This window comes from Cupressus sempervirens, chromosome 1 (assembly GCF_028749045.1).
Source record: "Cupressus sempervirens isolate cs-2001-9-10 chromosome 1, ASM2874904v1, whole genome shotgun sequence".
Taxonomy (NCBI): Eukaryota; Viridiplantae; Streptophyta; class Pinopsida; order Cupressales; family Cupressaceae; genus Cupressus; species Cupressus sempervirens.
This window is the reverse complement of record NC_143118.1, coordinates 450,159,575-450,182,077: the sequence shown is the minus strand read 5'-3', so window position 1 is coordinate 450,182,077 and position 22,503 is coordinate 450,159,575. Positions and strand designations below refer to the sequence as shown.

Genomic DNA, 22,503 nt, shown 5'->3' with positions numbered 1-22,503 from the left:
GGGTGATCAAGCTAGTATAATGTCTTTGGTTTGATAGGAGATTGGGCCGCAAAAGTAGTAATTGTTACTTTCTTCCCTCTACCTCTTTCTAGGTAGGCATGCGCATGAAAAATCACTGTATCAGGTATTGGATCAAGTGGAAAAAGGTTTCTTGATCCAATCCTTCATCATTCTAATAATATGCCTTGCCTAATGATTAATATCATTCCCTATCAACCTCAGCATTCATAATGGGTCTTTCACCAATTTTGTCTAAGTTGAATAGGAGGTCCAATAACTCCTTAGAATCTTGCTACCTTATCTCCTCTAGGATGTTCAACTAGAGAACTTTCTCTGCCAAATACAAAGTCATCCTACAATAATCCCTTATGTGGAGATCATAGTCATTTGTTGCATTCTTTCAATGATCTTCAATGGCATCCTCATGATGGAAGTCCTTCCCTACCAGAGTCTCCACTCTCCCAATATTGTTAAAGTATGGCCAAGGAGAGTTGTATTCTTTGAGAGGATAATTCTCCCATTCCCACTCAAAGGATGGAATATCTTATTTCCACTTCACCTGGTATGGTCCAATAACCAAGGGCCATGCCCAACAAGGTCTTCATTGTCTCTTTATCTTCTCATAGGCTGACTCAATTTGTTGGGCAATCTGTAATATCACCAATTTGTCACTTGGGTATCTTGGGAGCTTCTTAGGATTGATGGAGGCACCAACTACCCATAGATATGTGAACATTTTGAACTAGACGAAGTAGGCTCTAAGAATTGTAATCTATGCTTTGGCCTCATCAGATAACCTCTTCCCACAGTCTCCCTTAATGAATTGAATGATTGCAAAAATGAATGCATCATTCACAATTCTATATTCTTTGCTCTGTGCTGAGAGCTTCTTCTTCACCAGTTGAGGGTAGACTATGTATGGCCATGCATTAGGGTCCTGCATACTACCTCTCTTGTACAAACTAGGATAGTTTGTAAACCTTGCTACAAGTAGGTATACCATGTAAGAAGTCATGTTAAACTTCCTTTTGTCCTTCACTATCATCAACTCACACAAGTTTTCACTTAGTGTGGTGGCCCAGTCCAATGGTATCTTTGCTGCTCTGATGGTCTCAATGAAGTTGACCATGAAGGTTTTGAGGTGGCTTGTTGTAGGTAAGCCCATGACTCTACTCAAGAGAATGATATAGTATCCAATGTCTTCCTTCATGTATCCCAGAGTCATATCCACTTTTCCTATTATCCTTCCCTGAGGAGGCTTCTCAATGAGGTAAGAGGATTGAATGATGTCTATTACCTCCTACTGGTGCTCCCTATACCATCTCTCAGCTACTTCATAAGAGATTCTAATGAACTAATTTTCTCTTGGGACACGGAAGACCCTTTCAATTTTGTCGATTCATAGGTCCAATATGACTTCTCCTGTAACACTCTTGACCACCCTTTCTTTAGGAACAAAATGTTATACCAATGCCATGATTAGTTCTACTAATTGTACTGATACAAGATGCAATGGTGCATTTACCAATCGAAAATGAATCAATGAGGAGACCAGAGCTGATCTCTCGGTGGGCATGTTGGAAATTTTGAGGAATTCTCCTAGATCAGTGTGCCCTAAATTAGTATCCCTGATTTCTATGTAGTCATCATGAAATCTCAATTTAGATGGTACACCTTGAAATTTGAAAACTATGGGTTTGGGTGCCATTTTGGATATGGATGCCATTTAATCTCTTGTATATCATAAGAAAAAACATTTATTAGCTTAATGATAAAAACTAATTCCAAAAGAAAATGTTTAATTAATGTCTAGATGAGTGTTAAAAAAAAGCCCCTTTTGGTTTATTTCATTTCTATTATTTCTATTTTTTATTATTATCTTTTTATTTATTTATTTTTTAATTTTTTTCATTTTATATCATATATATATTTATTTTATTTATTTATTTTTTTGGCTTTTGGGTTTATTAAAAAGATTTTTAAAAAAAAAAAAGGTTAAGCTAGGTGCGTGGGTGCCTGAAGCGCTTCTTGTGATTAGGGTTTCAAATGAGGCTCAATTTGGTTACATAGGGTCACATAGGTAGAAAATGTGGAGGCATGTGGGCACTTGAAGCACCACGCAAGAAGTAGAGGATGTGAAGTGGCTGTGCACGGAGAATGGAATACACACCGTGTACTTGAGCATAGTGGGCATAAGGCACTGCACAAGAAGCACAATGGACATGAAGTACCGTAGGCATGAGGGTTCACAGGCTTAAGGCTATGTGCATGAAGCTCCATGCACTTGAGTGTTGCACGCATGAAGCACTGCGGGTATGAAGCGTTATGTGTATGAGCATTGTAGGCATGGGGCTTCGTGCACATGGGGTGCTACAAGTGTGAATGCACTGGGTATGAGGCTCCACATGCATGAAGTGCCATGGGCATGGAGTTCTACAAGTGTGAGTGTCACACGTGTGAAGTGTTGCAAGCATGAAGCACTACACATGTGAGCACCGTGAGAAATATTTCTCACCTTTCCAATGAAACACCAAGCTCACATACAAAATGAGTAGCATGTATAAATAAATTCAGTAGCATGTCATATATTTAAAAGAGATAACAGAAAATAGAGCTACTCCATTCATCATAAACAAGATATGATCAATATGAGTACAATGACTGATGACATGAAGAAATAGATGTCTTTTTTACCCTTTTTGTGAACATTTGTCTATAACATACTGAACTTTGTCATCCTTTAAGTATAGTATTTTGTACTTTTGATGTATAAGGTATGAACATATGGCATAAGAATGATAATCATAATTATGTCTAAAAGGGGTTCATTTTGTTGGAATCTTTCTTCATAAATGTTTGGCATGGGTAGATCTTCTTGCAACTGAAGAGATTGCAAAAACTGTTAGTTGAATATTAATGTTTTTTCTTTATAAATTAATAAATATAAATAAATATTTGTAGGAAGTCTTGTGTACATTAAATGTTGGCCACAAGTATCCAAGCCAAGCTAGAATCAATCAAAACAACTACAAAGGACTAGTGGTGTGGAATCATTGGTATTAAAGAGAAATATCATGGCACCATTGTAGTTGGAGACTTGGAAAAAAAACTAGAAGAGACTTGATTCCAACAAAAATAGTAGGACTTGATAAAGTGGCTGAGCAAGAAAGCAAGCATCCCAGTGATCAGTTGAACATGCAATAGATTGTTACAGGATACCTGGATTCCTGGAAGTTGTTTAAGTCAGATAGCAGAGAAAATCGAGCATCTTCTATGCTCTATATTTATGGGAATTTAAGGAGGTAACTAATGTTTTTATGATTGCATTCTTGCATAAATCTTGAGTTGTAATGAACTATCCTTAATGAGAAAGCCATAATTGTAGGAATCTATTATTTCCTTCCTTTTAAATAAGACCTTTTCTATATCTATGAGGTCAAGTAGCAAGTAGATTATTAGAATGATTAGACATCCTATTTTCAAAGCAAATGTAATACTACCTATTTGAATGAATACATGACTTTGCTGAGTTCTTACACTTCTATCTGAGTTAATCTTTTCTTCATTCTTTCATGGGGGCCCAGGCAAAGGTGGAGTTTACTTTAGCAATTAGGAGTTAGACTTAGTTTTCTAAGTTAAGTTTAGAACTGTTGTTCTTGCAGCCACTGGAAATAGAACTAGTCACTGTTCCTGTAACAGTAAGTGCATAGATGTAGAGTTAAGTAATTAAAATTTCCTTCCAAGTACTTGATAGTTTTTTTTCCTTTTGATAAATTAGATTTCCTTAATGGTTATTGTATTCAAGGTAGTGGTGACTTTTAGCAAAGACTAGAGCATATACTTTGTAGACACCACCTCAAGTTCATGCTCCCAGATTGATATTTAATGAAGATCAACATAGTACTTTGGTAGTAAAGGATGTCCAATCCTACAACTAAAAAGGTGTTATATTGGCTTGACAATGATAGACTTGTTATTCAAGATTGTGTTATTCCAAATTAATATGAAGCATCAAATGTCCACTAGATAGAGACTCCATTGATGATATAGCTTTATTTTGTAACCCACATGGAGCCTAGCATATTGGTGTGCAATTTAAAAATCTTGTGGCAAAAGTTGCCAAGTTTGTAAATTGAAAAGTGAATAGAGTGTTATCTTACATAATTTGCAAGGTATTGTCTAGAATTTTCATAAGTTGTTAAATTGACACATGCATACCACACCTTAGTGAGGTGTAGACTGCAAACCCAATAGGAAGATGCTTCTACTTTAGGTTCAATGGATTTTGTTTATCTATTGTAGTCAAGTATGAATAATTCCAACTCTGATGGATGTCAAGATTAAAATAGGCTCAAGTGGAATGTATATGGGTTGGGTAGCTTAACAATGAACATAGGATGGAACCCCAAGTATGAAGAAAGATCTATAGAAAATGAATCACCACTAGTATTGCATGGTGTACAAACAATTTTGTAGATGTTTGAGCTTAAAGTTAAGACTTTGGAATCACTCTTTCAGCACATCCAACCAAACTTTCAATAAAGAAGTATATAGAAAACTTGAACTTATCCCTGAAATGCACATCATCAATATCCTCTATCAATTTTGTGATAATTGGATGATAGTTTGTGCACTTTTCATTTTGTGTGAAAAGGGATAAAGATTACCCTCAATGATAGATCACTGACCTGACTGGGTCATTCTTAAAAAGACTAAGTAGGTCATAGATCAGAGTTTGGCGTTTCAATCTTTTATATTTTTATTGAAATTTGAAATAGGTAGTTCAAACCTCCACACCTTAGATATGAAAACCTTTTAGTTTCTATTGTTCATAGAGATGTGTAGCATGATCTAACATTTTGACGATGAAAAAAATTGCAAAGAGTTGAAGTACTACAACACCTCTTCATAATTCATTTTTTCAATGGTAGTTCCAATTAATGGTAGGAGAAAACTATTCAACTTACATTTTGGCATAATAATTAGCAAATCAAGTGCACCTGCACTCACAATTGGTGTCTTATTTTGAATTAGACTTGGAAATATGTCCATAGATTGTCAATTTTTATGCAAGGTTTAACCAATCCAATAACATTTCTTATATATTCAGTTGAATGAAATACTGCAAATGTCTATGTCTTGAGATTTCTCTACAATTCAAAAAGAGTAGTTACCCTTAGTCTTTTTTTTTTTAGAAATAATTTATAACAAGTTATATATGATTTGGGAGCATATAATATGTAGGCTGGAACTCTACATGTAAAACCCTAGAAAGCAGTGACGATTTCCCAATTCCTAAAGAGAAACATGTCTTTCCCTACACATTATAATGCATTTGACTTTGTGTTTATAGTTTTCCTTGATTTTATTCTATCATTGATCTCAAGACTTGATATACATGTGTCTGCACTCATCAAAATATGTGTATTGTCATGGACATGGTAATTCCTCTAATGTCCATTGGCCTAGTAGGAGCTGCCATAGGCACAATCACAATTTTAATTGTAGCAACAATTTTACTAAAATACAAGGGAAAAAATAGGACCCATCTCCTTCTAGTCCCCAAGGCTCTTCTTGTAATTAGCTACTTTCATCTTCTCCTTGATAAAACCTACCCAATGAACAAAATTCTGAGGTCATTATCTACACTATGTGGATCTATTACACATCTTAAATTTGGTAGTTGACCTATTTTAGTGATAATTTCTTCATATTTAGCCAATCTTTCCAAACACCCATTGACATTGAACTATATAGCTATACAAAATCTTCAACAGAAGCTCAATTGCATGGGATGCCCTCCAAATTTTGTTAGGGTTTGTTTCAACGGTACAACAAAATATGTCTTCAATTTGCATCTGTGCAAAGGCACCATGAGAAGAGAAGTTATTGATAAATTTATACTTTATGTTTTATTATAAAAATATTCATGTCTTGTTATCACAATGTTCTTTTTTATATTAAAATATAAAACCAAGTTCAATCTATTTTCTCCATTGACTTATGATTGAATTTTAAAGGCTACTTCTTCACTTTTTATCACTCCTGATACCAATCTGTAATATTAAATGATTTGACACTTGGTGATTATGCTTGTGAAGATCCATTTCATTGGATTGTGTATAGGGCTCACTAAAACCCATTGATACATGTGGCAATTTCTACTTTGAAAAGGAGAAGGCAAAATATATCTTAGTTTCTATGCTGAAATCTGATCGATGCCTTTTAGGAAAAGTATATGAGTCCGGATCTGAAAGTCTACCATTGGTTTTTCTTATTATTATTATTTATTATTGGAGCAAGTGTAAAAATATAGCTCACAAGAGCCATTGGAATACAAATGCTAACCAAGCATAGCTCCCACATAGCATTAATTCAAAACACTTATACAAAACTTTTGTCTACGAACTCATCAAATCAAAATTCTGAGTTGCACATCTTTAATAGATTATAATTCAACTAAAAAAATTACTTGTTAGAATTGTAGCATAAAAGAGGATAGTAAGCTAATGAAAAGAGATGCTAATATACAAGAATCATCCTATAGTATAAGCCTCACACAAAACTTCACTTCCTAAAAGCAATAGCTTTCTTGTCTAAGGTTTTAATGATTTGGACTATCTTGTGCACAATATAATGGAAGCATATATTATTTTCCTTTTGATTTACTACATTAGGCTTGCAACTCTACTTGTACATGTAATATTTATTTAGAGTAATTTTAACCTAATCAAGTGTAATTTGATGGTTTAACTTGAATCGAGTTGGAAGAATTTGTGAGAGATTAAGCTATACATGTTCTCTCTTGAACAACATGCAGTGATAATGCTTTGGGTTAAAGTTTGTTTTTTGTTGTTGCATTCAAAATATTATTTCCTAAAATTTTATCTCCTTGTGTTGGTGGCTTAGTGTTTTTTGAGGTATTGTGAACAAAATAGTTGGGAGTGTTTGGTTTTGATTGTCATTAGAACTTGGAAGGGTTACTATCATTTGGTGTTATAACTTATTGGGTATTTAAAAGTTGTGTTAGTTAACATTTTACCTTCACTCAGACTATGGATAGTATTGGAACTATGTGAAAATTGATAAGCCCATTACTTTGGAAAAGAATTGCCCAAACTAAATGCTTATATAGAATCTTTTGGAGGTCTAATTTTGTTCAAATTTTGCATCATGTGCAAGAAACAATAATAAAGTTTTAGTGTAAAGAATTTGTATGGTGTGAAGAGGACATGATGAACTAATATTTGATAGCTTTTCAATTTGAAGCTCATAAAATATCAAAGGACTATGGGAGCTTTATGTTACTATCCAAGTTAGGAAGACTTGGAAGAATATGCATCTTATCCCAATGGGTCCTTATATCAACATTGCTTTTGTGTCAGGTGTTGTGTCCACTAGTATCTAAGCTTGGTATGCCTACTTAAATCACTGATTCCAAATGTACTTGTGACGAGTTCATGTTGTTTTCCTTTATTTTTTGGCCCTTGAGTAGCAATGTTAACTTGTTGAGATTGCTTGTTTTATTCAAAATATAAGATGTACTCTTAAGCTCTGAATTGCAAATGTTGTTGCTTGTTTGAAGCTTTCTTTTTCCTATTCTTGTAAACAAGTTGGCAACTATATATATATATATATATATATATATATATATATATATATTGGAGTAGTATCTCATTTGAATGCAGTACTTATATTGTTTTTGTTATCTTCTTGTCAATGAATATAATCAGCAAGGGTAGAGACAACAATTGTCATATTTGATTGTGTAGTAAAACTTAAATGCTATATGATATGGTGGTGATTGTTTTATATGAATTTAAAAAAGAAGTTTAAATTTTTTTAAAATTGAAGACTTTTACCCTCCCTTTCATGATTGTTTATTTTGGGTGATTCTTCTATGGACTAGTGTTTGCATAATCTATTTGTGTGTGTGTGTGTGTATGTCCTATGCTATTGATAGTTGAAACACAAGGTTTATTATGACCCGAGTTTCTTAAATGTAATTTAGTTCAATTTATCTTGTGGGTTTTTTGACAGTAAATAATTACCCTTCTTGAAGTTTTATTTATTTTGCATGGGCTGAAATAATCTTTGGCAACTTAAATAAACTTAATATTTTCTTATGGGTTTTTAAAAACCAATGTTTGACCTCTTTCTTTGAAACAAACCCATTAATTTGTCCATGCTCTTACAGTGCAGTGGCTATAGATTCCTTCTAGCTTTTTCCTACCTAAAATAATCATTATGGATTCTAAATAAAATTTATTTACATCATTTTTTCTTTCCATTAAAAGGAAAGGTCATTTTATTACATTTATAGAATCAACTTATGAAATATAAGGATTTTTTCGGGTGATTGTTTCTATGTTAGAAGTGTTATTAAATTGGGTGCAAAGAAAAATGGTAATCATTCTTCGTATTACTGTGTACAACATTTATGAGCTATGCTTTTTCAACATATCCACTATCTACAAACCTTGTAATTATTGACTTCCATGAAGTGGAATCCTCTCCAAAGAATTTTGTAAACAACTCTTTGTTCACATTTCCATATGTGGGATACCTTTCTATAGGAGTGATTTCCAACTATAGTATTTCATAAAAAGTCCCTTTCATTATAATTTGATGAATGTTTATACTTTGTTACATATCCTCCTACTTGGCACTCATTGGGAGGAAAATAGAAAAGATTATACTCTATTATTGATTTGATGAATGTTTTCTCTCTTTCAGGTAGGTGAGTTTGCATGTCAGAGCATAGAGCAGTTGAGGTTCAAAAGGTAGAATTGCTCAGCATTTGAGCAAGCCTAGACTTTTGTGAATTAAGATTTTGACTTTTTGGATCAAAAAGTTGTTAAAAGGTTAGAATTTCTCAATATTTCAGCATTTTACACTTCTTTTAGGTTAGAAAGTTAACATTTTTGAGAACGGGCCATAATAGGGGATGGCAAGAGTGCCATTGAAGGCCTTTTAATCATTTCCTTCAAGAATCATATGAATTGGAAAAAATAAATTAATTTAAGAATATAAATATCATTTTCCAAAAATAAATATTTGAGTATTTATTTTTGAAAAAGAATATGAAAATACTTGAACCTTGGATGTAGCTCTGATAGAGTTAGGCCAAAGCAATTGGACATAATGGGAAATATCAAATTATTTTCTTGGTTGTGACCACCCTTTCCAACCATTCAATCAATTCAAATGGGTTGCCAAGAATTTTGGCTCTGTTACTACTATGATATCTCCAAATATGAATAGTATAAAAATAACAAATCACTCTCTAATTTAATTGTGAATGTATTCAACTTTGAGTTTCTTTGACAAACTAAGGTTTTCTGTTTATGATTGCTTCAGATTTTCTAAAAAGTAATCTATTTGTATGTTGGATAATGTTGAGCTACTTCTCACATAAAATTTATATTTCTCCCTATTTATTTCATGCTTCATTTAAATGTTGAAATCTATGAATAGGTCCTAACTTGTGTGCTCAACTCAACTAATGATTTAGGATGACTTGCAAACTAGAACTCTAGGTTTTCCATCCTTTGTTCTTTTGGTTACTCATTGTGCACTTTAAAAGTGTCTATAATCTCTAGCACATCATAACAATTGTGTCTTCTCATTATGATGTCTTTGCTATAGAACCTCTGATCTTGGTAATATTGATAAGTTCTTTTGGTTCTTATCCTTAAAAGTGATAAGATCTCTATCTTACAAGATGACATTGTCTCTTTGATCATGACAACACGTTGATCATATCTCTTTTCCTCACACCAGTGTCCACTATTTTTTTAATAGTGTTTTTTTTCTAGACATGCCCAAGATTTCTCTTTGAAGCTTCCACCTAAGAAAAATTGATAGATGAACAAGATTAATAGTATAATTTGTATGGTAATAAAATTGTACACAACAATAGTTTTCATCCAATTCATAGTATAGGGTAGCAAGTCATGAGAATAAATGTTAAGACAAAGTAGATATATTGAAGAATAGTGGGCATTAGGGATCTGATGGTAGTAGTCTTTGGTATCAATGTTTTTGATAAGATAAACAGGTTTTAAGGGATCCTGAAACCCATAAGTTTTACAAAAACAAGGTTGATAATAAGCCAAAGAAGCCCAGCCAAAACAGAGGTCTAATAGTTGATAATAAGCTCGAAGGCCTAGCCCATAACAAAGGCCCACAGAAAGGCCAGAAAACAAACAAACTAAAACAAACTACAGAAAGCCTGTCAGAAAGCCAAAAGCTAGGAAGACGAAAAGACAAAAGACAAGAAAACTAGTCTTCAGTAATTTTCTCCATATCCTGCATAGTCTGAGCTTCCTCGACTATCTTTTGCTACTCCTTTTCCATTTGATCCTAGACCTTCTCCATGCCCTGGTCCATACTGGTGAGTGTACTGATTGTGGCCTTGTCATCATCTGGCCTGGCCTTATCCCTGTTCTGTCCTCCCTCCTCCACCAGCAAGCCCCTGTCCTTAAGTTTACCAGCAAGGGATTGGATGTTGTCATTCATCGAACTCAGGAGAGAAATCATCTGACTTGCCAGGTTGTGGTTGTAGTTTTCAATATTTCTTAATCTCCTTTCATTTAAGCTTTCTCTGTTATCCTAGTCCTCTTGGCTATCATTACCTATCTTATTCTTAATACTTTCTATTTGGGATACCCTTTCTCTAACTTCCTCCAACTCATGGAAGAGCCATTTGATTGATCTAAAGTTATCAATCATACTACTGTAGGCATTATTCAGAAGGTTCATTCTAGTCTCCCTTGCGTTGTCTAAGATGGCCAGGATAGCTGGGTCTATGAGCTCATTGAGCTTAGGCTACTCCAGGTTGTCCACTAGGATCTGAGGGTTCATAGCTTCCCTAAAAATCCCCATAGTAGCAGTCCTCACATTGAAATTTTTCTAGGCTTTTATCCTATTTTTGACCTACACTTCCCCCTCGTTCTCACCAGTGGTGACATTCTCTTTTTCCTCCGAAGGAGGCTGAGACTAGATAGGGGAGAGGGGAAGAGGAATAGCATCCATCCTCTGATTTCTTATCTCCTCAACTCTCAAAACCTCCCTCTTCCATTTTTTCCCAAGTTTTTCCTCTTCCAACTCCTCCTCTGACACTTTGTCAAAAACTTTTGTATCCATTTCCTCCTCCTCCTCAGCATAACCCTCTTTTGCTTGAGCTTGGTCATGATCCCTAGGGCTTTTCCTGCTAGGACTTGTAGCAGGGGACAATTTCCTAGATTGACCTTTTTTCTTCTCTCCTGAGGAAACATTCTCCTCCTCCGAGCTAATGCTCTCAATGTCATCAGAGTCAGAGGAAAAGCTGGAGCTGCCTTCGTCAACATACTCAACTTGAGGAGGGCTCTTGCATATAGACTGAGCTTTGAAATGTTCATGGATGAGGAGCAATAATCCCTCATGCAAAGTAGGGTTAAAAGTGGCTTTCTTCTTGAAACTAGAAATTTCCTTGTTCATAGAAGTGAGAAGGTAAAAGGGAATGGAAATTCTTTTCTTATGGAAAAAATGATTTAAAATCACAAAATGGTGAGTTCTAACCCGATCAAACCTAGGGTCCAGGGTAACATAATCAATGAGGGCATATAAAACATACCTCCAAAACTTCTTTATAGTCTCCGTCACATAGAAAGACTCTTTCTTTTCCAGCTTGTTCATCTTTGCAGAATTTTTCACGAACTCCTTGACTGCATTGGACAAAAGTTTCTTGTCCTTGTAGAATTTGAAACCCTCCATAGGGATACTAGTGACCTTCACTACCACCTCCTCTATGATTTGGAAAGAAACCCCATTCACCTTGACCTTGCCATTTTTCCATGAGTTCACCATGTTGTTGGTGACCTCAGGGTCAAAACCATGGAGTTTCTTGAAAAAATTCGCAACTCCGCCCTTTTCTAGTTTTTTTGAGACTTTGCCCATATTCTTCAACTTCTCCACTTCACCCGCCGACTCCTTTCTGCTCCGTTCTCCAGTGTCTTTGGTATCAATGTTTTTGATAAGGAAAATAGGTTTTAAGGGGTCCTGAAACCCATAAGTTTAACAACAAGAAAGGCTGAAAATAAGCGAAAAAACACCCAGCCAAAACATAAGCCTTACGGCTGAAAATAAGCCCAAAGGCCCAGCCCGAAACAACTGCCCACTAAAAGGCCAGAGAACCAACCAGAAAAACAGAGACCAGACAAAAAGCCAAAGCTAGGAGAAACAAAAACCAAAGGATAGAGACCCAACCTAGCAGACTACTTCTCCATCTCGAGCATGGTCTGGGCAGCTTCGGCGCACTCTTGTTGCTCTTCTGCCTTATGATCCTGGGCGTTCGTCAAATCCTGCTCCATAGTGTTGTCCTTGGCTTTATCCACATCTAGCCTATCTTTGTCTATGTTCTATTTATCATCTTCCTCCATTTGGTCCCCCACCGGCTCCTTTCTGCTCCTCTCACCCGTCATGTTTACCTGATCAACTTCCACAATTCTCATGTACTCTGAACTGTGCAAGTTATTTGCATTCGAAAAAATGGTGATGTTTCTTTTATGATACCCGTGAATATACCCCTTTCTGAAAATAATGGTATCATCCTTTCGAACGTGTCGAAATGTATTTGGTATCAATGTTAGCTTGGATGTGGTTTGCAGATTAAATCCATACCAACAGTTAGATTAAACCCATATTGAGTTAGATTAAACCACATTTTTCCCCTAGATGTGGGTTGCAAATTGATGTTGGCTTTTTTCTTTCATTTTATCTAATGTTTATTGGCATGCATGCTTGTCTACAAAATGATGATGGAACTAAGACATAATATAGAATATGGAATCCATTTTGTTCATAGTTGGCTACTGCTATTCTTGGTAGTGTTGATAACATTTGGATTGTGAATGAAGTAATTCAATTGCGATTATTGTATTTTTTTGATTGAATGAGTAATGCTTTGAAGAAACAAAATTTAAGTAATGGATTTGAATGAGTTTGTATTATTTTCACATAGAAGTGGATGAGATTCAGTAAACATGGCAAAGAAATGAGAAAATGTGATACCTATTATTGAAGATACACAACATCCTACTTCTTATAGGATGCTTGTTGGTATGGTTGATGTTATTTTTGCTGATGTTGCCCAACCAGAATAGGTACTCACCTTTAGTTATTATTTAATGATTATATCATGGTTCTCAATAAATGACATTTGATAGGCTTACCCTTGTGAGATTATGGTTTTTCCATATGAGTTTCACATGCATGGTAACTAATTAGCTATTTATGTGTGTACATATGGTTCTACCATTTTGTGGTGAGTTTAGATGTCATAAATCTCAATTGTGTAATGTGAGATTGTCACCTGGCAATCTTACATGCTATTTTTTTATGGTAGTACTTGTGTTTTATTGTGTTTTATGTCAATTTTTTGATCTTTAAACTTTGTCCATGATTTTGGTAAGTGAAATATGATGTGCCTTGATTAGATGTGTACTTTTTGATATTTTTATGATGTAAATAGTTTGTTTTTTCAACTGCATGTTAATGACATTGTAATAAGTAAATGGCTATTCTCACTAACTGTATGAGTTTGTGTGTGTGTAGAATAATTATTTTATTTTGATATAGATGACATATATCTTATTTATATAGAAAATTTTATCTCCCAACTCCATCTCTGCTACTTTTGGCAGTGCTAGAGTTGTCTTGTGCTACTCTATGATATTGCATTTGGATGACATCAATTAAAATTTTTTGATAATTTTTTTTTTCTGTGTTCTTGATATATTGCTATTTTAAATATTTTTGTTTTTAAAATGTGTTGATCACACAGTAGTAAGTGAAGGATGATATACTTAGATTCCCCTTCAAGAAATTGTGGATGATGTCACCTGTATTTTTTGACACTTCTAGTAACATTTTATTACTAAGTATTGAGTCATTATTATTGGTGGCTTTAACCCCAAAAAATTTGGCTGCATCTACATCACTCACATAATTGATGGTGCCCCATGCATAAATGTCCATTTGTTCCATGTTATATCAAGAAATTTTTTCTTATCCAAGCCATTTAATTTACAACCTTTTAAATCTCTACAAAGATAATGTTGGAGCAGGAGAATTTTTCTTCTCAAAGGTGTCCTCTATTTTTAGAGTGTCCATTCCATTATCTATTGAACTATATATGTCTTGTTTGTTGAATAGATAATGAAATGGATGTTTTACAATCATAAGACACCTTTGAGAAGAAAATTTTTCTACTCCAACTTTATCTTTGCAAAGATTTAAAAGGTTTCAAATTAAATGTCTTGGATAAGAAACAATTGCTTGATACATCATAAAATGAAATTTTGACCAAACATTGGTAGAAATTTCGAGCAATTCTTGATAGGTTTCTACCAAGAATTGGTCAAAATTTTGACCAATTCTAAATTTTTTTGACCAAACATTGGTGAAAATTTTGACCAAGAATGACAAATCAGAGCTAGAATTTTTATTTTTTTTTGACAAATGTATTGGTTGAAAATTTGACCAACTTGCAGGTTGGTCAAATTTTGACGAGAAAAATTGCCACAAATTGCTTGGTCAAAATTTGAAAACTGAGTCCAAATTTACTAGTGTTTCATGCATCCCTTCTCCCTTTTCCTCTCAAGTAGTATTTAGGTGCATCTTGATTGTAAGGAAGCTAACCTTTTCAAAAGACTCTCATAGTTAAAGTAACATAGCTTGGAGATTATTTCTATGTTACACAAAGTTGCTTGAGGGTCATACCTCAAGCAAGGGTGCAAACTTTTGTGTCAATAGTTTTTGGCATGCTCGGTGCAATAGATTCAGATTCATAAGTTTGCTAGTTAGCTAGTTGATCTTTATTCATTGATAAATTAGGTTTTTTTCTTAGTACCATCAACCTTTGGAGGCATTTATTAAAAACTATGGGGATTCTATGCATCTACCAATTTCAAAAAACCAAGTGGTGGTATGATTTTTATTTTTTATGTTTCCTCAATATTTCTGTGAAGTTGTTTTCCTAAATGCTTTATCATGGATCCCCTTCATAGAAATACCTACTTTCCCCATATTATGAAGAGGCTATTCTTTAGCCTATCCAATCTTCCTTAGAGCCTTGTAGTGATTCTAGGTCAAAGGTAGGAGAGTTTTATGACCACATTTTTTTTTGGGCCATGGATTTTCTAACATAAACAAGATTTTTGAATTCATTCGTAATCCTTATGAGGATACATCCTATGGAGATTCTACTTATGTCATGCTCACTATGACTTCTTGGCTCAATTATTTGCATGGTGAGAGGGAGATATGGGAGAATGATCCTCATGTTTGCACCATGGTGTCTGAGGCATTTGATATTTTTAATGAGGCTTATGAGATTTTTCTCCAATTTTTGGAGAGGAAGAAACAAATAAAGAAATATGAGGAGGCAAGATACAAGCTTGCCCAAGTGTAGAGAGCTGAAGTGCAAGAGCCTCCAAGGAGGAAGTTTGCTAGCTTCAGACAAAGAAACCCTCCCCAAATTTCTATCCTAAATTGCCCTGAACCTCAACCTACAGCTCAGATACCTCTACATGTTGATGATGGTGAGTCCACAAATGACCATTGTCCCTTCTTTTTTGTTAATGAAGAAGAGAATATATCATTTCCCACATCAAAAACAACAAATGAGTAGCCAAAAAATGAAGAACATTTTCTATAGTAGGAGGTTGAAGAAGAAGAACATTAGGATGGAATCCTTGCCATTAAAGAGGAGCACATTAATGTCCATGAGGTTGCTTCCTAGCCTGTATGCAAAATCATAATAGAGAAGGAAATTTAGGAAGAATAGTTTCTCTCTTCTTCAAGCCATCATAGACACTATTGTGACATGGGGACATCATAGTGGATGGGGGAGATTGATTTCTATGAAATTGAGGCCTCTTTCTTGTCTAACAAGTAATCTTCCCCATATGAGGAACATACGTTGCAGAAGACAACCCTTCATGATATGGAGGATGAAAAAAAAGATCCCAAGGGTAGCTCTATCCTTGAGGAAGGACATGCAGACATGCATGAGGTTTCCCCTTAACCTATGCATGTTATTGCAACTATAATGGAGGAGATCGATGATGATGATGGAATTTTGGAAGAGTTTGATGCTATCTTCTCTTCCATAGATGTAAAATCATCATCTTGTATCTATGAGGAGCATGTTCTTTAGCAACAACAAGTGGAGAGCCACACCATACCAACACCTCCCAAGGAAATGGCTCATGAACACAATGAAGACAAAGTGGAGATTTTTTCTTCACAAGAAAAGGAGCTACTTCCAAATTAGTTGGATGTTGCCATTGTAGAGCACATTAACATGGTTAGGGCTGATTTCCTAGACCCAACACCATCAAGAGGATGCTCTATCAGGCATCTAGCTCTACAACAATTCAACAAGTTACCTATCATGCTTATTCATGAGCATGACGATGGAGATAACAATGAAGAGAAAGCATGTTTTTCTTAGGTTGATAATGTCCCAATGTTGAAGAGATTCATTATTTTCAGCATTGGAAAGGTGCTTTGAGTTGTAGTAGCATGCTTTTCATGCTTGCTACTATTTTCAGTTGCCCACATGCATGGAAGAAGAAATCAAATGGTGAAGAAGGGTAGCTACTTCAATAAACTAGTTAATGGGTTTGTTTAACCTTCTATCTCTATAAACTATTGTACATATTAGAGTAGGTGTTTTCCTTGTTTTCCAAGAAGTGCATGAGGATAGGATATTTCTCTATGAAATAACAGGTTTTAAAATTTTGTAGTCGTAGAGGTTACAATTTTTTTGGTTGATTGTAGAACAGGGGCACATTTTTTGTGACTCTTTAGCCCAATGGATTTCTTAAGGCTACTGGTCCATTCTTAGTAGGCAAGAATCCTCTCTAAATTGCCATAAATGTTAGCCATTTTTTCATGCCCACCCCCCACCCACCCACCATTATTCCAAATGTGCCAAACTCATGAACATCTAGGATGACTACTATGCCTATATTGATTAGTTCATTTATTTATTTCCATGTAAGATATCAAGGATACATATAACTTTGAATTTCTCTTTATATCCCTAATTCTTAACCATTTCTTCATATTCCATGGTATGGTCTTATGATATAACTAGTTGCAATCATGCAAAAAATGCATCACTCTATCACTCTAGTTTATGGATTAACCATCAAATGGGCTAGAAAGGTGCAAAATTGTCAAGATTACAATTGTGAAGTCACAGTGATTTGGGCTAAGATTCATCTTTAAGTTGTGAAGTAGTGAATGCAGTTATTTACAACATCATAGCTAGTTTTGGCTATGAAATAACTAAGGGGCCCATGATCAATGGACATTGTTAGATCTTACCTGATTGATGAATGGAATTTCCTCACATTCTAAAGTTTTATAAGGTTTAAACAAAGAGGAGATATGACCTTGTGACACCTATCCCTATAGGCCCCCCTTCTCCTTGGTTTTAAGTAGTGAAGATCATGTAGGTTCCTAATCAAAAGATGATCAATGCTTATCACATACCCACATTTTGAAAGTGTCTAAATTTTAATGAAAGTGACGAAGCAACAAGATTTTGCATGGACAAAGTAGGATTGGATTTAGTCTATGGACCGCAAAAGGGAACCATCAAAACAAGTGATAGATTGGCATGTTTTGGTTGATTGGAGGTGCTAACTATAAACAAAGGTGGATGTTGAGTTGGAGTAATGGGCCCGAAGTTTTTTGTTGAATGAAATAATAGGTAGGATTTTTCAAGATTGTTGATAAAATGAGGATCGACGATTGTTGCTTCCCCATATTCTAAAAATGAAATTTTTTTTACCAAAGTGGAGAAGCAAGGTGATGTGTGTGTCATGATGGGCTAGGTGCATTTGAGTCTCTTCATCACATTGTCACGAGGGTTAGAAGGTAGTTTAACGTTAGTCATTTTGAAGGAGTATCTTATCAAATGAGGATAGATAAATTAGATCAATGCACTCCATCAAAATGATCTTCAAATTTTTAAGTTGTGATAGTGTGAAATCTTACCATAGTAATCCATTTTAATGTTCTTGCATTATCATAGATAGTTAAGGCTTACCTAAGGTTTAGGTTACAAATTTGCAAAATGCCTTATTCACACTATTGCATTCAGTTAATGTCAACCCATGGTCAAGGCTATGAGGCTATAAACAAACAAAGAAGGGTCAATCTAGAGGGTTGTAACTAACCTAGGGTTAATGTTGCAAAACAACAATAATGAGGAAATAGTTAGGTTAGTTGATTGTCATAGCTTCACAAGGTTAAAGTATGAGTTAAGGTTTTAGGTTGTGAGGTGGAAATGACATGAAATAATTTAGTTAAGTGGAACATCACATGGATTCACCTATTGTCATCCAAGGTAGTAGTTGTAATGTCACATGGTTAAGAAAGATGTTTTTTTGGTAGTTATGATGGAGTGAACAAGGTAATAATTGATGGCTTCACATTATCGCATGGTTAAAAGGTTGTTAAGTCCAAACCACAACAATGGTGCAAAGTGGCTAGTTTTATGATGTCACAAGGTTGCAATAGTTAAGAGGCTAAAATTATTTCAAGTTGTGAAGCAACAATAATACATAATATGAGAGGTTGCAATTTTGTAGGGGCATACGGTTAATGAGGATTTTTAGTTGTGAAGTCATGAATAGATGTAGGTATAGTTCAACATAATATCTTGAAATTTGGGTGAGGTGGAGAAATTCTTTAATGATATAAGGCCAAGTGGTGAGGTTGAATATTCAAATGATGAAATGATTAACTTGGCATGGTCGCAAACACACTATTGAGTAGCTCTTTAATGTCGAACAAGCCTTTTGATTGCTTGCAACCACTTTTGGTGCTCCCCATGCCTAGTAGATGCAAAGTTTATCCTCTCACCACTTGGTTATCTATATGCTTAGCTAGAGTAGTAATGGTCATTATTTTTGTCTCTTAAGAGCTTGATTTGCACACAAAGATCAGATTTTCAGCATGGAAACATGCATCTAATTAGATTTATTTCTTATCATCAATTACTATTCTTCTACAATGTTGACTCAACTTAGTGGTTAGAGTTTGAACTCAATGTAGTATCAGAGTTATGCTTGAACTCTAGAAAAAGGTAGTTATAAATATATTTTAGGGGTTCCTCTCTATTCTGTCATGTCTACTTGTATTACCCTTATGCTTTACAACTATATTCCTTTCTTTTCATTAATGAAATAGCTCTCTTCTCTACCTTATGTTTCCATTCATTAGACATGCATGTATCTTGCCTTATTTGAATGTTTCTTTCCTAGTTTCTAAAGGTTATGTATTGTGTTCAAACTGTTGATGATTGTTGTATTGTGAAGATGTCTTCCCATTCAACACTTGATTAGTTCTAAATCTGCATGTGAATTCTTGGGGAGTAGAATAGAGTCAATACTTGTGTGTTAAAAATTTTCACTGATGTGTTGTGCTTCCTTGAGTAGAGTTGTAACCATATTAATTAGATGCATCACCCCCATTTCCCTTTCAACAATTTACTTTCATGCATCTATTATCCCTTTTCCTCTCAAGTAGTAGTTAGGTGCATCCTGATTGTAAGGAATCTGACCTTCTCCAGAGGCTTAATCTCATAGTTCAAGTATCATGTCTTGGAGATTGTTTCCATGTTACACAAAGTTGCTTGAGGGTCATACCTCAAGCAAGGGTGTAGACTTTTGTTTCAAGAGGAACACCTATGACTTGCATTGTAGGAGAGAGCCATTAGTAGATGGTATCCATCCAAAATTGCATCATACTCCTTTGGAATCTCAAGAAAGCAATAATTTAGTGCCTCTAAGGTAATCTAGTCAAGGGGCTCAAACATTTAGTAACCCTTCCACAATGATGAGGAAACAAACATGTTCTTTAGAGAAGTATGGTGCAATAGAAGAACTCAAAAGAGTAAAAGAAAAGATCTCCATGTTCAAAATGTTACAAAGTTGCCCCAACCAAATGGATAATTTTTTGAAAATAATAGATCATATGAAGCACACCACAACCCCAAGCATCCACAGGATACCCACTCCTAATGTTAATACAATTGAGGTCATTCTCACTATGCTCAAAGACAAATTGGAAGTATCCCTAGTCTTGTTAATATCAAGATTTTGGAAAAAAATTGCATAACTATTTAATAGATTTAGGCAACAACTACAATGTTATGCTACTCTCAATTTCCCAAAAACTAGGAGTGATTCTAAAACCTATAAATAGAGTGGTAATACATCTAGATAAAATAAAGGTCAAAGTGATTGGCATGCTAAAAGATGTATGCATACAACTCACAATTGACCCAAGGATTCAAGATGTGATTAACATACGTGTGGTGGGTACCCCTTGAAAGTATAAGATGTTTTGAAGCTAAGAATGGATAAAATTCTTGAGAGGATGGTTCTCTATGGTTTTACATAGTTGTGGGTTAGACACTTAAATATGATCACATAAATTTGTAATTAAATTTAGTCATAATTACAACACTATAGTTAGAACTAATACTTGACGATAAAATCATGTATGTGTAATGGTGAAAATGTTTCTTTCTTCCTTTAAAATATTTTATGGGGTAGGTTTCTGTAGCCATATGTTGTGAGAAAAGAATAATTGTGTGTACATTTAATTCTTTTCATAAGTTATTGAAATAAATATAAGTTTTGAAGTGTGGTATGTGCATTAACCTTTTATAGGAATAATTTAGCAAGAAACTAAGGAAGCACACCCAAAGGAGTTATGAAATATTCATGATGTAGTAGCCATGTCCAAATAGTTCAACTAAAGACCAAGTTAATGAAATTGTAAATTGTCCATGCACAAATTCAAAATCAAGGCATGCTATATTTGTGGAAGACTTTCTCAATCAATTTGTCTTGAATTAATATACTTCATTTAAGTCTCTTCTAAGTCCTTATTGTTGAAGGAGCTTAGATGTAGGAATTTTGTTTTCTTGTAGATGTTAGAAATAAGCTAATGGTCAAACTTTAGTAGTTAGTCATGGAGTCAATTATAATCTAGAAATAGTGATTAATATAATTTGCTGCTATAGTGGAAAGTTTGATGGTTTAGATGTCAATAAAATGACATTTTTAGTATTCAACACTTTATCTTTGTTGGATACAATTGTCTAATTGTGTGTTGTCTTTGATGTTACACAAATGTCATATCAGTTGTCAGTCAATTCTTACCGAGCTCACTTGGTTAGCAAGGCAATTTTTCCTTGTCTACCGAGTATTCCTGGAGATTACTCTGCATAGATAGTGTCTATCGAGCTCACTCAGGTGTTGAAGGAAATTATGGCAAAAAAAAGTGTTAATTGAGTTCTCATGGTTAACAGAAGAAAATTGGTTAGAGTTAGTGTTCATCGAGTTCACTTGGTTGCCAAAAGATTTTGCAAGTTCATAGTGTTAACCAAGCATCTGTTGGTTAACAAAGGAAATCATTTTAGGATCAGTGTTTACCAAATAAGGTTGGACAATGAAGGATTTTTTTGATTTGAGAAATGAAGTTTAATTATTTCAAGTATTGATTCCAGCTAACTGTGGTAATGATTATTGGTCATTGTAATTTGTAATTGAGTATAAATATAAGGTCAAGTTGAGATTCTAAGATGTATGAGCAAGTATGCAAGCGTATTGATTATTTGAGAAGGAAAGTGTTAGTGAACTTGAAGGATGGTTAGATATCCTTGAGGAGCAACAAAGTAATATTTGATCAGGAAGGATCTAGTGTGAACCAGAACAGAGATCTATAATCACCAATTCAATTGCATCTCATTCAGGTCAATTCATTGTTACTTTCTTACCATTGTAGTAGTGATTTCAAAATCTCTTAGCAAATTTGGTTTAACAACCAGTTGTAAATCCTCTAACAAGGTGACAGTTCCATTGAATTGTTCTAAAGACCTCTTGCAAAGACACTCCTTATAGGGTGATTAAATCCTCTAACAAGGTCACACCTAACAATATGTTTTTGCAACCTTTAACTAGGTTGGCTCCTAACAGGGCTCACTTTAGAAGAGTGAAAATCAATAGCTAGTTACTTGGTGGTTTTTCCCATATTGGGTTTCCACATTAAATCTTGGTGTCTCATGTGTTCATGTTATTTCTTTTATGCTTGCAAGTTAATTATTGTGAATGTTTAAGATCAATAATAAGTAAATCACACTACTTTTTCTAAGTTACAATATTTTTTGTGTGTTTACCAAATGACAATAGTAATTATTTTTATTGTTAACATCCAAGGGATCTGAAATATTTTTGTGGTAACTGATTCACTCCCCCTCTCAATTACTCCATCTATATTTTCAACAATTGGTATCAGAGCTTTTGGTGCTTGTAGGAAAGGTTTCAAGGACCTAAGCTAAAGATCAAGATGTCTTACAAGAGATAAATTCCAAGGCTTAATAGAGATAACTTTTCAGCATGACAGGGACTCATTAGACTTCATCTGGCTTCA

General features: G+C 34.5%; 1 non-coding gene across 1 annotated transcript; it reads left to right on the top strand.

Annotated features, from left to right (window-relative positions):
• The first annotated feature begins 13,829 nt into the window (after window positions 1–13,829).
• LOC149578244 (small nucleolar RNA snoR60) lies at window positions 13,830–13,900 on the top strand. The gene has a single exon (XR_016358061.1). It is a non-coding gene; the product is annotated as a small nucleolar RNA snoR60 (small nucleolar RNA).
• The last annotated feature ends 8,603 nt before the right edge of the window (window positions 13,901–22,503 follow it).